This window comes from Apteryx rowi, unplaced genomic scaffold (genome assembly GCF_003343035.1).
Source record: "Apteryx rowi isolate R43461 unplaced genomic scaffold, aptRow1 scaffold_143, whole genome shotgun sequence".
Lineage (NCBI taxonomy): Eukaryota > Metazoa > Chordata > Aves > Apterygiformes > Apterygidae > Apteryx > Apteryx rowi.
Window position 1 is genome coordinate 740,928 of NW_020447675.1, and position 21,128 is coordinate 762,055.

Here is a 21,128-nt window from a genome sequence, read left to right on the forward strand (position 1 = left end):
CATATAGGAAATATATGGGTCTCATATGAGGATTTTTTCCAACTTGATCAGTCCCTTTATGGAGGACTGGGATAAGTCATAGGACTCTGTTCACTCTCTGGCTCTGCCAGATCTGTAGAATAAGTTTGAGCTAATTGCTTATGCCCAAATTTTCAGTCAATGCCTTTGATCACTGCCTCAGCTCTGGGGTGCCCAGCCTAAGACACAGCAAAGGCTGAAGTCAAATTTTTTCCGTGATAGATTGAAACATAGTCTCTGACAGATGGCCCAAATAAAAAAGCCAAAATAGTTTAGTTCTTACTGATGCTGATTCTATCTTGAAAAGATAGAGCATCACCAAGGACTTGCTCACACAAAGCTGTGAATCCCCAGTCTTTGGTTAGGATTGCAAAAACCATCCTCAGGGTTGTCTCTGTGAGTGACCTACAAGAGCCTTCAGCTTCTTGTAGGAACAGTGGATTTGCTTTAATTTTAAAGGAGTCTATTCTTGAAAATGATGCAGAGTTTCTTTATTAGCTGAACTTTGTCCTGTTAGCTCTGGTGCTAAAACAACAATGGTTTTAACGGTTAATTAATATACAGTGTTGTGTTTAGGTATAACCAATCCAGCTGTTCATTCTTCAGTGTCTAATTAAGCTATTTAACTGATAAAATCACATTTATAAAGATATTATTCAAGCTGATAAACATTGCTTGGAACTGAGATATATTTTAGAGGTAAATACTAGGAAACACAAGAACTTGGTGAGCATTATATAGTTATATATGAGTTGAAGTAAGGCTACTATGTCCTGTGTGGATGTAGGAGCTACCTGAGGCCTTTAGTGAGAGCTGCATAATACAATAGCATTTACCTAGACAGAGGCAGCTATAGGAACTGGCATCTCCTCAGAGAAAGACAGGTGGTCTGGTTATAAGATCTAAGTAATTGACTGTTACACCAGAAATCAGTGCTGAAATTACAAGAGTTCCTTGCTTTGTTCTACTGTTTTATTTTCAGCCAAGTGTGTGGCTTGCTGAGCTTATCTACTTGAAGCTGACCTTTAAAGGCAAGCACCTGTAGGTACACATTTATTACCTTCTTGTCTGCAAGCTACAGCTGCCTCCTCTGCATATTTAGCAAACACTTCAAAGCACTTCATTGAATTAGGGAAAATCCAGTTTCTTAGCAGCAGGCACTAGTCACCAGAATGGCCATTTCAGCTCTATCTCATTGTGCTGACTACAAGGTAAGCCTAAACCGTTTGGATGTTTGTGCTTGGGCTGGGAGTTTAGGCTTAAGCCTGCATTACCCCTTGCCATATGCCAGGTATGTCCTTCTCTTTGTAGTACAGAGGTGCTGATCACAGGCATGGCTATGGGGAGCAGCAATTGGGACTAGCAATATTATAACAACTGGTAGTTGAATAATCCTATAGCTGACTGTAGCAGACAAGTTGCCCTGAGTGGTGTATATGGCCTCCATCTCCATGTTTACCTCTGTACTTTATTCTGTGATCAGAGAAAAAAATGTCATCCCTGTAAGCACTGTGCAGCAGCCCAGCACTTCATTTCTCTTTCTTCCAGCCTAGTCTGAAGCAGCAGGTGGGAGAGGTCCTGCTTGCTACGCCTATCAGTCCTTCTCAGCCCCAACAAGAGTGTTTGAAGGCCAGAGATACTTCACAATGCTCTTTCCCAGCTGTGCACTGGGGGAGGCTGAGTTACGCTACCTCTCTCCTTACTCCCTCACTTTGTAACCCTCAAACTGCCTGTGAGAGTGGAGTGAGGGGGTAGTCAGATCTTCGAAGATTTTTGAAAATTCTAATAGATCTCTGTATGTATATCTTCAGACAATTAAAATTGTTGTTATGATTTTGAACAATGCTTCTCTGTCAGTGCTCAAATGCTCTTACAGGTCTGGCCCACTGTGACAACTATGGAATGATTAATTTATAGATTCCACAAGCTGCAGCTAGGGTATTGTTTTTTTCTGTAGCAAAAATGCAAACACCACACTAAGCTTGCTGTTCTCCCAAGTCTTGACTCATTTCAAGAGGATGGTCTACATGCAGATTGAGAGCCTGATTTTTTTCAAGGATGCAAAACTTTGAGGTCAGTGCCCTGGATATCTGACAAATAAYCAGACTATGCTATGCTCAGGGTAGGACGTTACTAACTCAAGCAGCTGAATTTCTTTTGAATTTATTCTGGAAGTAGCTTGTTTCCATTTCATGTTTGATATTCATTTATTTGTACCAAAATGAGAGTCAAAAATGAGGCCTAAACAAGGGTTTATTCTGGGTAGATGGATAAATCAGTATATGCTATTGTATATAACGTATATGTACTGCTTCCTGAACTGGACTTGGCACCTTCTTCAGGCTGAAAGAATACTCAAACTGATATACAGATAAATGCCTTCTCTCTGGAAGGAGTGCTTTTGTGTGCTGGGATGTGTCACAATGATACTGCAGTCCCAGCTGCACAGGGCTGCCATGCCAGTGGCCATGCCTATGGAAGGGCAGCGTGGTGGGATGAACTGGAAAGTGTGTTTGGTCCACTCTTTTCCCCAAGGCTGCAAAGCTGTCTGCAGTTTGGAAGCTCAGTTTTGCTTCAGTGAATTCAGTGGGAATGGAGAGGACAGTGGCACTGTTCGAGATACATACAGTTCTGCATAGCAGCCAATGTGAACAAATTGGCTGCTGTGATGGGGTTGAGGTCTTCATCTCCTATGAACTTTGTAACACTTGCTGTGAATTAAGTCAGTAAATTTTTGATGGGGGATGTGCCATATACCAACTTCATACTTTCCTGGAGAAAGTAAGGATTACTCTGGCCAAACCACTGCCTCTTCTGGGCAGAGTTGTTGAGCTGAAAGAAGAGGCTTTTTCAGGCCATCTGCATTAAGGCACTTTGCAGGAGCAGAAATTGTTTTGGGAGATGTTTATAACAAGCTACAGAAAGCTTTCCTTCAGAAACAGAGAAAGAGAATGCACAGGCACAGCCAGGGCTAGGGGGAGGGGAGACAGCAGATTCTGGTATCCTGGAAGAGTTGACCAAGGGCCAAAGGGCTGAGAGTAATGAGGTTGTGTTCTCTTTCACAAAAATACACTGAAGTAAATGAATACAAAAGTGTGTGTTTAGTAAGTACCTGGCAGAACCTCTGAGACCACGTCCCCACCTGGTTATGCTGTAAAGGCTCCCAGCAGGTGTGGAGATTCAAAAGGTTGTAGTGGGGAGATTTTGGGGGAAGTGGGAGGTTAGGTCTTAGGCTTGGCACAGAAGCCCTGTGCAGTTTAATTTCTGAGAGGTGTCTGTCTTGAGGACTTGAGACCAGCGCTAATGTTCCTCTTGATGTGGCTCAAGTTCCAATCTCAAAAGCTTTAGCACTTGGCTTGTTTGGAGGAGGAGATGCAGAGAGCTCCACAGAAGGAGCTCCATACTTCCACAGAAGGAATATGAGCAAGTCTGTTTTCATTCAGTTCTGTGTAGGTAACTTTCTTACACTGGCAACTTTTCCAATATAAATATTTGGGAAATAATGAAGAGTGCTGTAAATCTAGAATTAAAAGTCTTTTGACTAATACTATTACATCTGTCTGACCTATCTCAAAGCAAAGTTGCAGAATATAAGCCACAGTAATGTTACTGCAGCTACTAGAGGTACCTTAGAAGCAGCACCACAATACTGGCGTTGTTAACTTCTGGGTTATCCAAGAGTACCATCTATGGGTATCGTTAGGTACCTGCAAGAAGAGTAACAGCAAAGACTACATGTGAAAATGAAAAAGGGTACATCATTGCTGCTGTGACAGAACAAATTGTATATGTCATATCCCACAGGTTCAAATGGGATATGATGTATACAAGCAAAGGGCAGGAAGCCACATTTTGATCTATTATGCTTTCAAGAGAGACTGTAGAGCTGTGTTTGGCAGAGTAGAGCTCTTCTGTACAGACCTGGCAGTAGTCGGTATGCTACTGTGAAGAGAGCTCTCACTGCTCTGCTAAAAAAACAAGTAAATTTTGGGCCTGATTTTCTATGGTAGAAGCTGGAAAAATGGAAGGACCCATCAGTTTGAATGTTTATGTTGAAGAGTCACTCAGGCTGGGAAGAAAAAACAACTAAGGGAAATTTCTGTAAGAAAACACACTTTTGTGATTTTTTTTTTCCTATCACTTCTGCTTTTAGTTCCTGTTAGCAATACAATAATAACTCACCTGAACTTTTTTTTTTTTTTTAACTGGCGGAGGTAGGGGTATTTTCATGGTCAAGAGCAAAAAAACCCCAACCAACCAACCAACCAACCAACCAAAAAAAAACTATAAGGAATAGACTAGCCCTAATCTTGTTGCAACATGCTTCTTCAACTTGTCTCCTAGAATATGCATGAAGGTGACARTATGTGCCACAAAATACCTAGAAAAGATGCTACGAAAGTACTCTAGAGCACATGACTGGCACAAGGAGAGGATAAAGAAGAAGGAATAGCACATGAGAAGGCAGTTATGTTTCTTGATTCATGAATCAAAAATGTTAAGATACCATTTAGTTTTTTTCTCTGTATAGGAGATTAATTATATTTTGTAGAGGTGASTATTCACCTTAATTCAATAAAAGAAAAGGTGTAATAGATAAAGAAAGCTAGTTAKTTTCCATCTGGTAAAGCTGTTTTATAATCAGAAAAATTTGATACATATTCTTTAAAACTCTTAATAAATAAACATTCTTCCAGCAAATATCCGTCTAATTATTAAAATAAATTTATAGGTAAATTTTCCAGCTTCAGATAAAAAAATTTAATTTCAGTCYCCTTTACTTCAGTGAATTAATGTATACAAAATAAGAATGTATTAGTGTTCAAAGCTATATGTCTTTATTCAAACACTCATTAAAAAACCTATTGTAATGAGAAATGCAAACATTTCATTTCAATAATTGGGCTGCCTAACTGATCTTTCTTTTAAAGTTGTTCTTTTCTTTTGTGCAAGCCTGTCTTATTAGAGCCATCAAGGCTGTTAAGTTACTGTTCTTTCTTAAGGCATCCTTCAATGATAAAAACTGTGTAGTGTAAGATTACTTCCTTTTCTTTCTGATCACAATGTATAAGAAAAATCTCATTGCCAGCATAGACAAGAAAATTACATAGATTCATGGTGACCTGTAATTTTAATACAATTAATTTCTACTCTGTACGAGCATGATATATAAAGTTCCAAATGAGAATTATCATGTCAGTTTATTAAAGCCCCATTTACGTAGGTAAGTGATTAAACTCTACCCATCTGGAAATTCAGCACATGAAGAGGTATTACACTGTCTTACTGAAAAACAATTTCAGCAGAGGGGGAGTCAAATGCATTACGAAAATCAATGGCTACCCGGAAGCAGGGATTTATATGCTTGTTATAGAACCACTCCGCACACAGTCTCTGCAAGTGGAATTACCCCTTCCAAGGCCTTGCTTAAAGATGAACTGCAAAATTAGAATGAAAATGAAGAATGTGGAAATATAATGAAGAAAGAGAGGGGATCTCCTGGGTCAGCACTTCCAATCTCAGTCAGTCATAAGCAGCTACGTTATATGAGCATTTCCAGCTCCATCTTAGTGCTTGCTAGATTGTTTCTCATTCCGCTCCTGCAGGAAGGCKGTCCTGAACCTCAGTCCCCTGAGGGTTTGAATCACTCTCACAGCTCATAGTCCACACGAGTGGTTTATACCCATTTGATTACTTGCCATCATTGTCCTTTACTCTTAATAGCTTTTCTTCCTCCCAGGTTTTTATGCCTCTGGCATGTTCATAAAGAGCTACTGTACCCTACAATACTGTCATAATTTATACTACTATTTATTTCTACTTCTCATATTCTAGTAGCATCTGTTCCAGATTAAATCTATGTTTCCTTGAACATAGGGGTCAGAATTGTATGCAGCTTTTCAAATGAGGTTCTACCACTGCCTTGCACTGTTATGAATGTTGTCTACCATCCCTGAAAGCAAATTTCTGTGCTACAGTGGTGGCTTAGTCATCCTTTGACTTAATATATTTCAATCTACTTTCTCTCTTGATCCATTCTAGCATTCTAGTTGATAATTCTCCTGCTTTTTGCAGGATTTTTTTTTTTTTTTTTGGTAAGTCTGAAATGGCAACTGTATTTGAATTCAGTCCATTTCCAAAACTTTGATTTTTGGAGATCATGCAGGACTTCCTTTCTCATATTCCAGTCTTCTTCCAGAGCAATACTGTTGTCTGCAAGGCACCAATTCTGTGAAAACTTGAAGATCTCCATGTAATTGTGTTATTAGCAAGTTTCTTTAGCATATTCACTCTTTGTAAAAAGGCTTAATGATTGAACCTAAAATCAAACTTCTCCTTTCAACAGAAATAGTTATTTCTTATTTCCAGATCTGAATCTATTTTATAATTCTTGTGTCAATACCTGTTTTCTTCAGCAGAAGTATTTTCCTATGCAATATGTATGGCATTCACCAGCTGTATGATGTTTTTAGCAGTGTGTTTGAACACTTGAACAAATCTTTCTTTCTTTCCCCCCTTTCCTGCCCCTCCCCCTGCCCCCATTCTCTCTCCTGCCCTCAAAGCCCCACTGGTACTTAAAACCACTTTGATATATAAATCATCCTCTCGGATGCCATCAATTTAGTGCTGTAACGTGATTGCTGTCAGAAATCCCAACGCAATGGACCTTCCAAAATATGCCTTGGGCTGTGAACATTCCTTTGCTGGATGGGTAAAAGTAGCATAGCCCCAAATTAAAACTGTCCCTCCACCCTTGGACCTGTAGATTGCTGTCACCMGATTGTAGAGCTCTTGCTATTCCACTAGATGGCATCATAATCCTTGCAGACACTGGGAACAGCATTTTGAGTTCACTCATCTCACAATTTTGATGCTTTTTTTCSTTTTAGTCCTATGGAGTGAGAGCTTTTGAGAAACAACTGAGGAGGCTGTAGACTGAAATACTATGGAGACTGACAGATGTGCTTAAATGTGTGTATTAATAACAAAATCATCAGCCTATTGAATTATTTGAGAATTTTTGCATTTTTATTCTGCTTAGTTTTATTCACTTCACTGCAATTTTTGTGAAGGTGAAATCTTAGGCCAATTAAGTGAATCAAAAATGCAAATCTCTGAAAATTCAGCATTTCTAACACATTTTATTGATAACAGAAATAGCCTTATTTAAGGCAACCCCCTCCTTCCCCCACAAAAAAAAGCAAACAGTGAAGATCCAAGCTGTGCAAAATAAAAGCACACAGGCTTGTACTTACAAGAGAAAGGTAGAGTTTGTTCACSAACCCTTGTTGTCAGGGATGCTATTGCAACTTCATATTGGCTCTTAATTTGAATACTGGATTAGCGGGTGCTGAATAATTTTCTTTTAAAAAGCATGCAAGGAGAAAGATGCTTTGTTTTGTTGGACTCSAAAAGGAGAGGTTAAGTAAACCCCCCCACACACTTCCAGGTTTTTGAAAATCCTTTTTTCTTATTAAGGAATCATCACAAATTAGATGCTCACAGTTACTTGAACAGGTAAGACTCTCAAGAGGAATCAAGGGTTCAATCAATTTGTTCTTTTTTTGTGATTAGTCATAACTGGCATACTATTGTTAAAGGCTTTAAATATTTCTGAATTTCTTTTTTCCAAACAAGACTCTAAGGAATGTTTGTTTTTACCTTACTAGGAGCTTAAGTTGTTATGATCTTATTGTAATATTGAGCATGTTTTGAGTCTGAGGTGTAAGAATGGGAATAGAACAAACAGGTAGAAAAAATGTTTGTTTGCATGATTTAAAAATTGCTCATAAGACTTTTCTTGGCCGTGTAATCAAAAGACCAAACAAGAAAAAGAAAAGTAAGCATTCCCCATTGTCACTGCATTTAAACAGGGGAAACTTGAATCTGAACGTATTTTTTCAGAAAAGTTATGAGATCAACTTAAGTCAGTAATGATCTATTTACATTTTTTTCCTCATTTTGTACAATCTGTTCATTCCTCTTGCAGTGTGAATTTCACAGAAGTGGCTTTTTAAAATAGCATTTATTCTTAAATGTAATACGTGTTTTGTTACCAAAATTGTACTCTACATGTTGTGGTTTGTACCAACTTGCTGAGCAAAATAGTAGTTGTCAATTCCATCTGGACAAGGCAAGTTTTAGAACCTGTAAATTATTGCATGTAAACACTAAGTCTTCTGCCTTAGGAATTCAAATATGCAAGTGATTTTATCATGAAGATTTCTCCATTGCCTTGACTAGAAATGRGATCAAGGACTTTTCTGCATAAAAAACTTTTTGTAGTCTATATCTGATACCAGCCTGAAGACTGGTTTTCTTCTCCGGTTTTATGTGGAGTGTCAACAATTTGTATTGACCGTAATAACAGATGGAGAAAAAGTACGTGTTTCTATGATTATCCTCTCTCTGGGGTCTTGAATTCAAAAGCTGGATGAAGTCGTAGTCCATTTTCTTTAAACAGTGCTTATGGCAACAGAGGTCTGATTAGGCTGGGACCTCTGATTATTAGTGGGGCTGGAAAGCTTCTTGAAACAGCAGGGCTATATGCAGTTGCACAATAGACTTCCACAGCTGGGAGCCCTGCTGTTTATCCATCCACAATCTAAAAGGCCCCATGAGCTAGCTGCTGAATTCAGGAATGGGAACAGCTTGGGGGGGTTTATAGATGTTTGGGTACGTCTGAGCTGCCAGGAGTGGGGCGGGTGGGTGTATGTGTGGGGGTGGTTCTTAGCTCAGGCTGGCCAAACTTTGCTTACAATAAGCAAAGAAGTTCAGCTTCAGCCCAGGTCTCCTCTATTAGCTTGAACTTGAGCCATTACCTGAAAYTAAACCTCAAGCTTTCTTATCTTCTCTTTTTAATCTGGGGGAAAAATTACCCCCAATCACCAAATCAGATCTTTAAAAACACCATCACCACCAAACACCACCACCACCAAACAAAAAACAGAGCAGATTTCTTCTTCTTCTTCTACAAGCTACGATAGCTATAATCATAGCTACCATATGCTGTTGTCTACAGCAGATGACTGCTAGCAGTAGTAAAATGGCCAAGAACATACTGCCTTCTTTATCTGTACCAGAGCCCTGCTGAGTTAGGCTTATTGCTGCCACTTCTAATGAGGAGTTTGGAGAATGTGGGGTTTTGGCTGCTTCCAAGGAAGGAAGTAAGCAAGCAAGCCCCTTCCAGATGTAGCAGTCATTGCCTAAATATCTTCTTTYTTCCTGAACAATGCCATGGAGACATCTTTATGCATTCATGCTCCATCATTCCATTTCCTTACTCTTTTGTCCAACCCAGAAAAAAAATGGTAGGACCACCTGAAGAAGTCAAGGAACCCCAAAGGAACATATTAAAATTTAGAGGTGGTCCCATGGCACACCAGGGACAGCACTGGAAACTATTCTAAGAAGCAGTGGACACAAGTGTGTTCATGGCACAGTGACTGCGGTACCCTCACTCATGCTGCCTCCTATGACAATAGGAAGAGCTTGGTGCATAGGTACACCAAATGTGCCAAGTTAACCTTGTATTGAGATTCTTGCTAAGCTTTTTCTCTCACCTTTTTATTTAAACCCTTCCAACTTGATGCCCTACAAAGCTGTGGGACCTTTTCCTCACCTTGTTCCACCTAGCCATTCATCCCAGCAGGAAATGGGAACTTGATGGGGGGATGCTACTCTGACACATCTGTGGGCAAAGCAGCACTGGGTGACATTCAGTGGCTCCATGGATGCCTCCAGGAAGTAGTGCATGCTGCTAGAGGTGCTTTGTGCTGTCCTTAGTGACTCTGCCCACCCTTTCTTTCCCTCTTGTTCCCGTGGCAAGGGCAGACCAAACTGTCATTCTTGGGACAGAAGAACTCAAATTCAATTTTACCTATATTGTTACAAAGCTTTCTTTTGACTTTGAATGTAAGTCAACAAAACAAACCTGACTTACCCTACCACAGTTCAGATGCTAGTAGGCTAGAGAACGGTCTTTCTCTACTTCATTTTTGGTAGAAACATTTTATTATGTCTCACCATTTCTGTGTATAATTTGTAATCCAGAGGTTTTTTTAAAATCACACAAGTACCAGGCCTGTATCCTCGGACTTGCATTGTTTTCTGCAGGGCACAGCTAAGCAGGAAGCCTTGAAGATGCAAACACTCCAAAGTGGGTGAAAGTCTAGCAGCAGAAATCTGGTTTTCTCCTTAGCTGTAGTATCTACAGCCTGTTAGTACTCCCTGAAGTGAGTGATACTAAGCAGAAAGCAAACACAGCCAGTGCAAGTTCGTACATTCAGATTCAACCCATCACTGGTAGTTGCCATCTGCAAAAGGAGAGTTGCCCTCTGCGGTGCACTTGATTTCTTCTCTGAATAAGTTTCTGTCCTAGCATATGTCTATGCTTTCCAGGAAAGGGTTCAAAATGAGCTAGAACACCTGTGGAAGCACTATAGATGTTGTGATATACTAACCTGGCCAGGTCAATTTAGGGTCCCTCTTGGGTTTGCTAATACAGTTATGGTGATGTTGACACTGTAGTATGGACAAGCTTTCTGTGTTCTTTGCAGTGGCTGAATTCTAGTCCCATTTTTCCCACTGCAAATGGACCTTTTCTGACAATTAGATTGCTTAGCTGTCTATCTTTTGGAATTCAGTTTTGGAACTGCTTTGTCTGAAGAAGTATCTGTCTTTGTTCATTGGAATGGGTGATCATTGGTGTTTAGGGATCCTTGTGGTGTTAGAGTACTAATTCAATTTAAAAAAAATTGTTCTTCAGCTGTAGAAAAGGAGATAAAGAATGAAACTCTAATCTCAAAATTGCAGAGGAAATATAGATGAACAGAATTTACTAGCTTATTTGGAACCTGGGCATAAAGCTGGGACAAAGTCTCTTATCCTTACAGACAAATGGTGCTTTTTCCTCTGCATCCTTAGGGTGTCTGGTTTTTAGATAAAAAAGGGTTTTATATCAGCAATTAGACAAGAATGAAGAAATTCAGAATGTTTGTGAAGACCTCAAACTCAGCTGATTTTCTGATGTAAAGTAGTTTTTATAGCAACTTTTGGGAGTATCATTGAAATGAGAACACCAAACAGTGTCAAATGGCTAATCAGGCTTTTTTTGTTATGGCAGTTAGCTCCTTATTATAGGCTCTTCAGAGAGGCTGACTACATGTTCATGTAATTAGAGAGGAAAGAGGTGCTTAACATCAAGACTCACTCAAATTTAATCAAAGATGAGGGACTATGGTTCAGAAATTTCATTTATTTTAATGTTAGCTAATTTGTCAAAGATAACATTAACTGTCCTGTGCTCACTTCCTTGATTGGTTTAAGTGATGGTATTGTAATTCACTGTGTTACCTGATGTCTAATCAGTTTAACCCTTCTGGATTTCTTTGACAGTTATGGAGGTCTTCGCCATCAGTTAGCTCAAGTATTTTTCTCTAGTCTTCCCAAAAGATAAAGCTTGAGAGAAATTCTAAAGCGTTCCAGTGATTTATTTCTGTGTAGTTAGTACTTCTGCTTTCTTAACCTTCAAATGGGCTCTGAGAATAAAATACTTTCCCTCCTAGTTCATGTTTTTTCCATTGTGAATAAGGAAAAATATTTAAATTTAGTTAATTTTCCTCTTCAAGGTCAAGTCTCTTTTTGTCTCATTATTTCCCATCTAGAATTGACTTTTACATGATTGTGACAAAGGGAAAACTGTATGAATTTATATGTGCATAATCGTGAGATAATATTGTCAGGTTGCTTGTAGTGTATGTTTGTCTATAATACAAACTATATTACTAATTACTATTATAGCTAGCAGGAAACCTTTTTTTTTTTTTAGGGTTACTGCACTCCTTACCATTGCATTGCCAAAATTTAACTATGTTGACAGAAACTTTCCCTGTTTCCCCTCTGCTCCAGCTTGGTTTTATTTTGAAAGCTAATGGAAAGCTCTGTCCCCTTTTGCCTGAGTGAAATAAGGACACTTTTTTTTTTTCCCTTCTGTGTCAATCCATTTCTCTATGAAGTTTTTAGCAACAGAATTCTGTCATCTTAGAGATACTGACAAAACTGGATAATGCTCTTAATAGCTAGAAGATATCAGGAGGAAGACTTATTTGGCTGGCAGATGGTTACATATGCCTTATTTCTTTCCAGCATTCTGTCTGCGGTTGTTCATACCTCAGATACTACTCAGCTGAGCAATAGTTTGTCTTAGGTGATAGTGGTTTGTTTTGAACCATTCATTCAACCTCAGTTAAGATGCATGTTGGAAAATATTATTTGCATATGAAAATGTGTATCATTTTAATTACAAATAAAATACGTGGAAATATACAAACGTAAAAGATGAAGGTTACAAAGCAAAATGAAAGTTAAGAAATGCTGCAACTGGGGAAGCTCAAGCCACTGGACTTCTGTTTCTTCATTTCTTTAATGACAGAATACATTTTTCACAGGAATTGTCTCTTGCTTCGTATTAGAAATGAGCGTTAATCAAGGTGCTGCAGTGCATTGAAGCTGGGGGTTTTTGGAGACCAATCATGCTTTTGTGAGATTTGGTGAACAGTGAGGAAAGCAGAAAACAAGAATCAAAGAGGCCACAGACTGTGGAAGTGGACAACCGGATCCCTTCTCCTGTGAATTTTTCAGCGTTCTTTTCAGTGTGGCCTGTTAACTAATCACCYACCTGTTGTGCCTTAACTGAACTAAGAAGCGTCTGTTATACAGGGCCTGTTCTTTCTGTCATCCTCTGGGGAGAAGGTTTTATTATGAGCTTTTATTACAGAATTTTGTTTTGGAACATTGCAATATCTATATTGCTTTATCTTGGGGAAGGCAGGTCAAAGATGGTTGCCCTCTACTCTGTGTTGAAGTTGAGCTTTACAGTAATCTTAGTCCTGTGGGAACAACCCTAAATTATGTTCTGTATCTACCAAGTGTCTGACTTCATAAACGTCACTTTACACTTCAGGCTTCATGCCATCTGCTTTTAAAATGGTAAATAAACAGGTGAAGATGCAAAGTGAAGTACAGTTCATTGAAGTAGAACTTAGAAAGGAGTTTAGCAGGCAAAATGGCCAAGATACTAGAAGCTGCGGAAAAATGCTATGATAACCACACTAAATCCACTGGACATTCCCAGCAGCCCAGTGTACCCTGCTCTCCAGCTTTTTATTTACCTCATTCTTTTGCATAATCGGAACCTTCCCTATTCCTCCTTTTTAAACAGATATAAATAATTTGGTGAATATTGTCTTTTTGTGAACTCTGATCAAGAAATGAGTTTCAAATTCAGTTCTGCCTGAGTGAGTCTCAACAGGGAGTGAATTCTTTCCAGAGACCAATTTTAAGGGAAAAAATTTTGAGGGGAGCAAATTCTTTAATTTAGGTCCTGTGAAACATACTAGTGCCCGTAGGAGAGGAAGTCATAGATTATGTCATGGTCAACAAGGCAGAGAAACAGTCAGAGCTACTTCAGTGGAGGCTTTAAAATACTGAGGCACATATTTGAGTTTGGACATGGTCTGCAGTGGCATTCAAAGCATGGAGAAGACACGCTTACAGCAGCAGGATGAATGGATAACACATAGTATTTTTTTTCCTGTTGTTCCTATCAAAACAGTAATGTCATTTTAATGGTGCAGTATTGGCTTTTCTTTGGTTTAACCATGGCTATATAATAATTGTCGCTGKTTTTTATGTGTATATATGTGTTTATGGTTTATATGTATGGGTATATAATGTTGGTCTTTATTCTCTGTACCTACTAATTTGCTTCTGGGCACAGTTCTGTGCAATTTGTCAGGGCACTGCACAAGTCAGCAGCTCCCTGGGGACGGGGGCTGGTGGCAGCAGGGGCTCCCCGTGGTGGCAGGGCCAGGCCTCGCAGCCAGGGCTCGTCCCACCACCCTGCGAGGGAGCAGGGCGGCTGGGGGCAGCCCCATCCCAGGGCATCAGGCAACTCTACAGGGCTGAGGCTGGGGCTGGGCTGAGGCTGGGCCAGGAAGTCTGCCCGCAGGTCGGGGTTGGTGTCAGCACGGCCTGTGGCCGGGCAGGGGCAAGGCCACGGCGGGGCTGGAGCCCGGCACCGCTGCAGCGTCACAAGGCAGGGACTGACAGCCCCAGGCCGGGCTGAAATGGGGCCTGGGCTGGGCAGGGTGGGGGGAGCTCCCGGGGGGCTGGGCAGGGACAGTGAGGGCTGGTGGTGCCCTCAGGCCCTGATACAGTTCACAGGAATGTCTGCCATTAAAGCTGAAGAGAGAAAGAGGAAAAAAGAGAAAATCTTCCGAGTTTTCGGCTTTGAATGATCCTGTGACAGGGACAGGCCCCAGGAAGCTGGAAGGGGTCTGGGCCCTGAGGTGAGCCCTGTCATTCATGCTTTCTGCTGTRGAGTCCAGGTTTTCAGCCTAGTGAAAGGAGGTTAAAATGGACAGGGCTTGGCTTTATTGGGGAGGAAAGGGAACTTTAGCTCAATAGTTCACGGCTGTGGAGCAGGACAACAGGTCAAGGGAGAGCCTGCCTGCAGGAAACAGCCTGAGCTCTACACCATTTCCGTCAGTCTGTGGTCTGAATCATAGAATATTTTAGGTTGGAAGGAACCTCTGGAGGTCATCCAGTCCAAACCTTTGCTCAAAGCAGGTCAAATGAGATCAGGTTGCTCAGGGCTGTGTCCAGGTAAGTCTTCAACATCTCCAGTGATGAAGATCACATCCCCTCTCTGGGCCCTGTTCCGGTATTTGACCACCCCATGGTAGAAAACAAATGTCCTTATATTTAACTGGAATTTCTCATGTTCCAACTTGAGTCTGCTGTCTCTCATCCTATGTGCACCTCTGAGAAGAGTCTGGCTCCATCTGCTCTGTATCTTCCAATCAGGTAGTTGCAGACAGCAATAAGGTCTCCCCTTAACCTTCACTCCTTAAGGTTGAATAGACCCATTTGTCTCAGCCTCTCTTCATTGTTTTGTGTGCTCCAGGCCTTGACCATCTTGGTGGTCCTCTGCTGGACTCACTCCCTTATGCCAATATGTAGATGAAAGTCCAAAGTAAAATCTCTTTGCTTCCCGCTTTCTTCCAGAGCTTTCAGATTTCTGTAGATGTATGCTCTAATCAACATGCTATGCAGTTGTTCTTTCTTCAGTGGAAACTTATGAACTGTATTTAATATGGAGAAGTGTGACTGGGAGAGGCTGACCCACATCTGAACACTTTACAGCGAAGAGTCTAGATCACTCTTCCTGTGTATGGGAAAATTAGTTTCAAATGCCTCTTATCTTTACAAAGAGGAGGAGGAATTTGAACCTGGGTCTTTCTTGCATAGATGATCCCTGGAGCAACTGTGCTGTTAAGTAAAGGATGGGTTGAACTCATTTTCTCCTACTACTAAATCAATATGTGCAAGCAACATAAATCAGTGTCTTGCTAGACACTGAGTAGCTTAGCCACATCAGGATTTGATATCACTACCTGAACCCATATGTTTACATAAGGGTGTTCTTGTGCTATGTGAATGATGCCCAGGGAACATAGGTTCTTTCCAGACTGGATGTCAACTAAACGGTAACTCTGAGGACTGAAATTTTATACTTGGGTTATAAAAATGAGGTTGAGGGCACCTTTATGCACATGCTCAAATTCGATGTCTGTTTCACAGCACAAACATTCACTGTTTACAACAACGGAGCCTGGAGGCCACAGATGAATAGATTGCCGGGATATGTACCATTATGGCAAACCTCAATATATTAATAAAGATAAATGGGCTTTTTGCTGGCATGACTATTTGTTATGAAGGTGTCCATGACACCAAGGTATAATCACCAACAGGATATGGTGTATTTTCCATGTCTCAGCCCTGAAAAACTGGACAAGAAATGACTAGTCCAGAACAAGTGTTGAGATTAGTGCATAGTTCAGTGTTCTTATGCCAAAAAACAGTTGGAGCCGTAATATTTTTAATGTCAGACAAGTTTAAGGAGAAAAAGGTGGCAGCATCCACTTCCATAAACAAGCACAGAAATGACTTTGGATTCAGGCATACATGTTTAGAGCTCAGTACCTGGATCGATCAGAATCTTATTTTGCTCTTAAGAAAATGGAAATTTCTAATCACTATGTTTTGGGGTTAAAACAAACAAGCCTAGTATAAGCAAATGCTACCTTCCTGAGTCTGTAGATAGCTCTGCAGAAGTTCAATGGTCTCTCATCTCAGTGGGGTATTAATATACAGACCCACAGTACAAAGCAAGTTCTGCCAATGCTCTCCTATAGATGACCCAGGCATGTTGAAAGTAGAGTGCAGTAGACCTTGTACCATATTTTTCCCTTTAAAAGTAAAATAGATTCCTGCTGTCATTCTTGTTGGGGACCCATGCCATTTCTGCTTCATCTGAAGAACAGATGATTCTCCTTTATGAAGCAGTGCTCCAGATCATGGACTGGCCTTGGCCAGTATTACTTGTACCAAAGCAGGGTCAAGTGACAGGGTCTCTTTTTCAAGCTCAGAGCTGACCAGTCCTGTGCTGGTGGCACTGGATTTTGAAGGAGAGACAGGATAAAGAATAGTCAGAGCAGATCTCTGGGAACTTGAGGATGTGGGGAGAGAAAACAGAACAAGTTCGTAGGTGTAAAAGATTAATAGGGATCACTGAGATTCCATGGTGGAGCTTTGCTGGGATAAGGGACTGTAAGGATAAGAGATCTGGAACATACTGGGTGGTTTCAGAGACCCTTGAAAGAATGGGTGTGTTATTCTCTCTCTCTGTGTTGTGTGAATCTATTTATTCTGCAGGTGCCCCATCCGCCTTCTTATTCACCTTGTTTTTGGTATTCACAAGTACCTCATAGCTGCTTGCCTTCACTTCTTCTTTCCCCAGTAGGCCTTCCCGGACTGGTGGAAAGGGACCAAAACAAAGCTCACCCCCTGTTGCAGCAGAATACGAGAAAGGTCTGGGCTGGGACCCAGCTGGAGGGAAGTCCCAAAGAACCAAACTTTCTAGTCCTCCCATGCTCTAGAGGGGGTAGCTACTGTCTCTTTTGGGAGCTGAAAAATATTGCAAGCTCTGACTCTTTAGCTAGAAGAGCAGGAACAGGGGCTGTGCAGGCAGACAGCAGGGGGTAGCTATTTAGGCTGGAAGACGCAGGACTTGCCTTCACAGGCATATAGATTTGTCAATATGTTGTACCTTGCAGTCTGCCACCCAAGCTAGAGTTTCCAGCTCTGTGTGCTCTAATAATGAAATTGTAGCAGAATACTGGGATGAAGTTGGATACAAGCATAAATGTGGTTGGGTTAAAATCGTGATCATCTTGTAAAATAGAATGTTATTTGGGCTGTTGTTTTTACTTTCTATTTCTTATAAAATAGTGAAGCCTGAATGGTGTTGATTGTTTATTTGACAATGTGATTTAGTCAAACCACTGATATTTGCAAGTTAGATTTTGACTAATTTTAGTCAGAAAACTGCTGGGGTTGTATAGGAGGATTTGTGAAAAAACACCCCATGATATAGTTTAAAAAATAAAAAGCAGAATTCCAGAGGACTTGGGAAAGTTCTTCTTAAACAAGGAAAAGGGACTTGAGATGAATAATAAGCTGTATAAAAGGAGGAAATGCTGTGTGAAGCTAATAGGAACCAGATTAAACATAAATTAATACCTTTGCCAAAATATTAAAGGGATTTAGTTTTTATTGCTAGTACAGAGTAACCTCATTTCTGTAACATTAACTTCATTTGGGAAGGGAAACCTTCCTTTCTCTAAATATCTTCATGCTTCATGTACTGATTTTTTACCATCTCCATTCTTTGAAAAACAGATCTCCCAATGGGGAAAGCCGCACATTCTTTAAGGATTTCTCTCTTAATTCCAACCAAAATGGGAATGATTTAGGCAAGAAAGATACTGAAATGCAGAATGTGGTTTATCTGGCTGGATGGCATGTTTAAGGGGACCACAGAGACGTTTGTTGGGATAGGCAGGATTTTTGTGAGAATTGTTTATTTATAGAAAAATGCAGTTTTACTTCACCAAAAGTATTCACATGCTTGGACTGACCCTGGGTAGTAATTTGCCCAAATGCCTCCCCCCCCCCCCAAGTTTCAACATTCCTGAAATATTTTTGTTTAAATTATTGAGACTTGGTTAATAAAGTGGATTTATTGTTGTTGACAAAACTGGCAAAGAGGAGATAGTTCTTGTACCATCCTGTGAGTTAGAATGCTTGTGGTTATGCAGCGTCCTGAGAGGTCTTTTGAAGACAAGTCATTCAAATCCTCTGAATCAGAGAGGGCTTGAAAATGATATATCCCATTTCTCAGAAAGTGGTAACCTCTAGGTTATATGGCATGAACAGGGTACAGCCAGTATATCCTCCAGGGACCCACTGGGAAACAGCTTTTGCACAGAAAAATCCTGAAGTGAGACTACTCATTTGATTCCATTCAAAACAAACTTTTTCACTTTTTTTTCTCTCACGGTTTTTGGCAGGAACTCATTTTAGGTTGAATAAGAACGTTTTAATAATTAATTTTATTTCCACCACCAAATGAAAAGCAATAAATTTTTCAGAAGGCTCCAGACACTTATTAATGAAAGTGAAAGATGTAATCAGGTTTGAAACAGCTTCAGTTACAACTCTGTTTCTGCTTTTGTTAACCACAAAACATTCCTTTACAGGAACTTGATATTACACAGACACAGAGAATAAATAATATTTTCCATATAAATACAATTTTACAGCAATACATTCGCTAAACAAACTGAAATGTAAACATATCATCAGAAATCACTACCTGCCCCTCCTAAAACAGGAGACAGGTGTTGTTCAGTCTGTTCAGTAGGAAGCATGTCATTGTCCTGGATGATTTCAAGACCAAGGAAATGGGCTATTTAGCCAATTCAGGTAAATCATCAGGTCAGTTATCTTATTGGACTATGGCTTGGAAGATCAGAAAGAAAATATATAGGTTATGTCAAATGTAACTAATGAGCTCAATAAATAAGTGTGAAATCTGCTGGAAAATTTAAATTGAGTAAACCAAGTTGGTAGGTGAGAAAAAGGATAATAAGATGAGGGAAATGTAGAATGGTCAGGTAAAAACAATCCCACCTGGCAATACCAATACCTGTGAACATAATTACAAGCTAGTAAGCGTTCAGAGATTAAAATAGTTCTTATTTTCTGAGTCTTATCAGAAGTCAAATTCTGCCTTCCTTTATAGTATTTGTTGGGTTTAATTAGCAAGAGGAAGAAAAGAATTTGGCTATATGTTGAGCATTATAAGTATAGCTAATCCTTCAAGCTTTGAATGTCAGTTTGTAATCTAAGTTACTAAGAGAGATTTGATCAAGTCAGTGTTCTCACATTTATTGTGTCCCACTGAAAAAACAGTGAATTAAAAGCACTTTTACTTCCTCTAAAAATGGAAGATCTCAGTTTCCAAAATGAACTTCTCAGCAAGATTTCCAGAGATCCTTGCGACCAATTTAGCCTTATCTACTTTGAATTTTAGTACATCAAAAACCCACTAAGCATAGATTAAGCTATATAGGCAGTTTAGGAGGGTAGCTACGTAGGATAGAGAGGTCTTTCTTCTTTTGTTCTGATAGCTTTGAAGTGGTTTGTAAAAAGGCGCTCTGGCCTGGTTGCTCATGCCCGGAGTTTGTTTTTGCCTCTACTTCTGACTTTACTTCTCCCTAAGCTCTCTTACATGATGTTAGATGAGTGTAAGTGATATCACTTGTCTATATAGATGACTGGCCAGTTCTGCTGACACATCTGACTCGCTAAATGAATTAAATTTTCATTTAGTATGCAGATTACAACCCATACCACTTCAGTCTTTCCTTGGCCTCAGGGAGATAGGTTTGCAAATCTATGATCTAGCTATAACATAACTTGGGTTTACTGTGAACCCAATCTCTAAGGTTACTGACTTGACTCACAGAGACAAAACCAACTAAAGTTTCTCATTTTCCCAGTGTTTTTTTCAGAGCAGCGAACTATGACTTGATTTCAGTTCAATGGTTATTGATGTCTGCCTAATCTAGTAATTAACGTGAAAGAGTCTGAGATCAGACCCAGTAAACAAAATGCAGAATCATTTAACTAGGTGGAATGTTGCATTTAGTTTCAAAAACCCTAAAACTAGAAAACAGATGTGGGGTAACGGTGCTTTCGGACAACCTTACAAACCCTTAACCTCCTGAAGGTATTATATGTATTTGGCTGAGGTGTTCTCAAATAACTTCACATTCACCACTTCAATATACAGACTTTGTCCGGTTGAAATAGGTCCTGATCATTTCCTAAAGACAATAGTAAATATGCATATGCAAATCATATTTTAATGTAAAACCTTAACTCTGATCTGAATGAAATAAAGCTATTTTGTCTTTGGGTGCTACTGTCACATATGACTCGATTCATCAGAGTTGAAGACGATGAACTGGCAAGGTTAGTTCCCTGTCTATCAGGAACAGTGGAAAGATGCTTGGCTGGGGAAGGAAGCTCAGACTGTTGTTTCACTCTGTCTGAATTACAGTAAAGGAAGTGGGCACATCTGGGTGGGGTTTATTTGGATCAGGGTGGCATTCTGCATGGTCACAAAGTCTGTTTCTATGAAAGATGCTGGGTTCATCTAATTCATTTCAGAGGAGTATTTCATAATTGTCTGACTCATATGCTAACACTACCCAATCCAGATGAGGGGAGGAGAAATGGTGAAATAGCTTGCAGGGCTAGAGCTTCCCTCTCTGGTTTCTTTATTAACTCTTAAAAGCACTTTATTCACCATGTCTCTAAGAATGAATGAAGAAGCTAAACCTGTTTATCTTTAAATTTCTAGTGTTGTAATTTGGGAAAGATTATAACTATTTGCTATTAATTGATTGGTGTTACAAGAAATGTTTTGTAACCCGGTAATGAGATGACATCACAGCAGTAGCTATTGGGAGCGTGATTACTTTGTTTAGTTTACAAACAAGTTGTTATATAAAGTTATGGGATAAAATATATTTTATCCCTGCATTTTATCTTCATTTTTTTTACTTTATTCAAACTTCACTGAAACTAAAATTACACCCATCAATACAAAAGATCTCTTAAAACTCATCCAG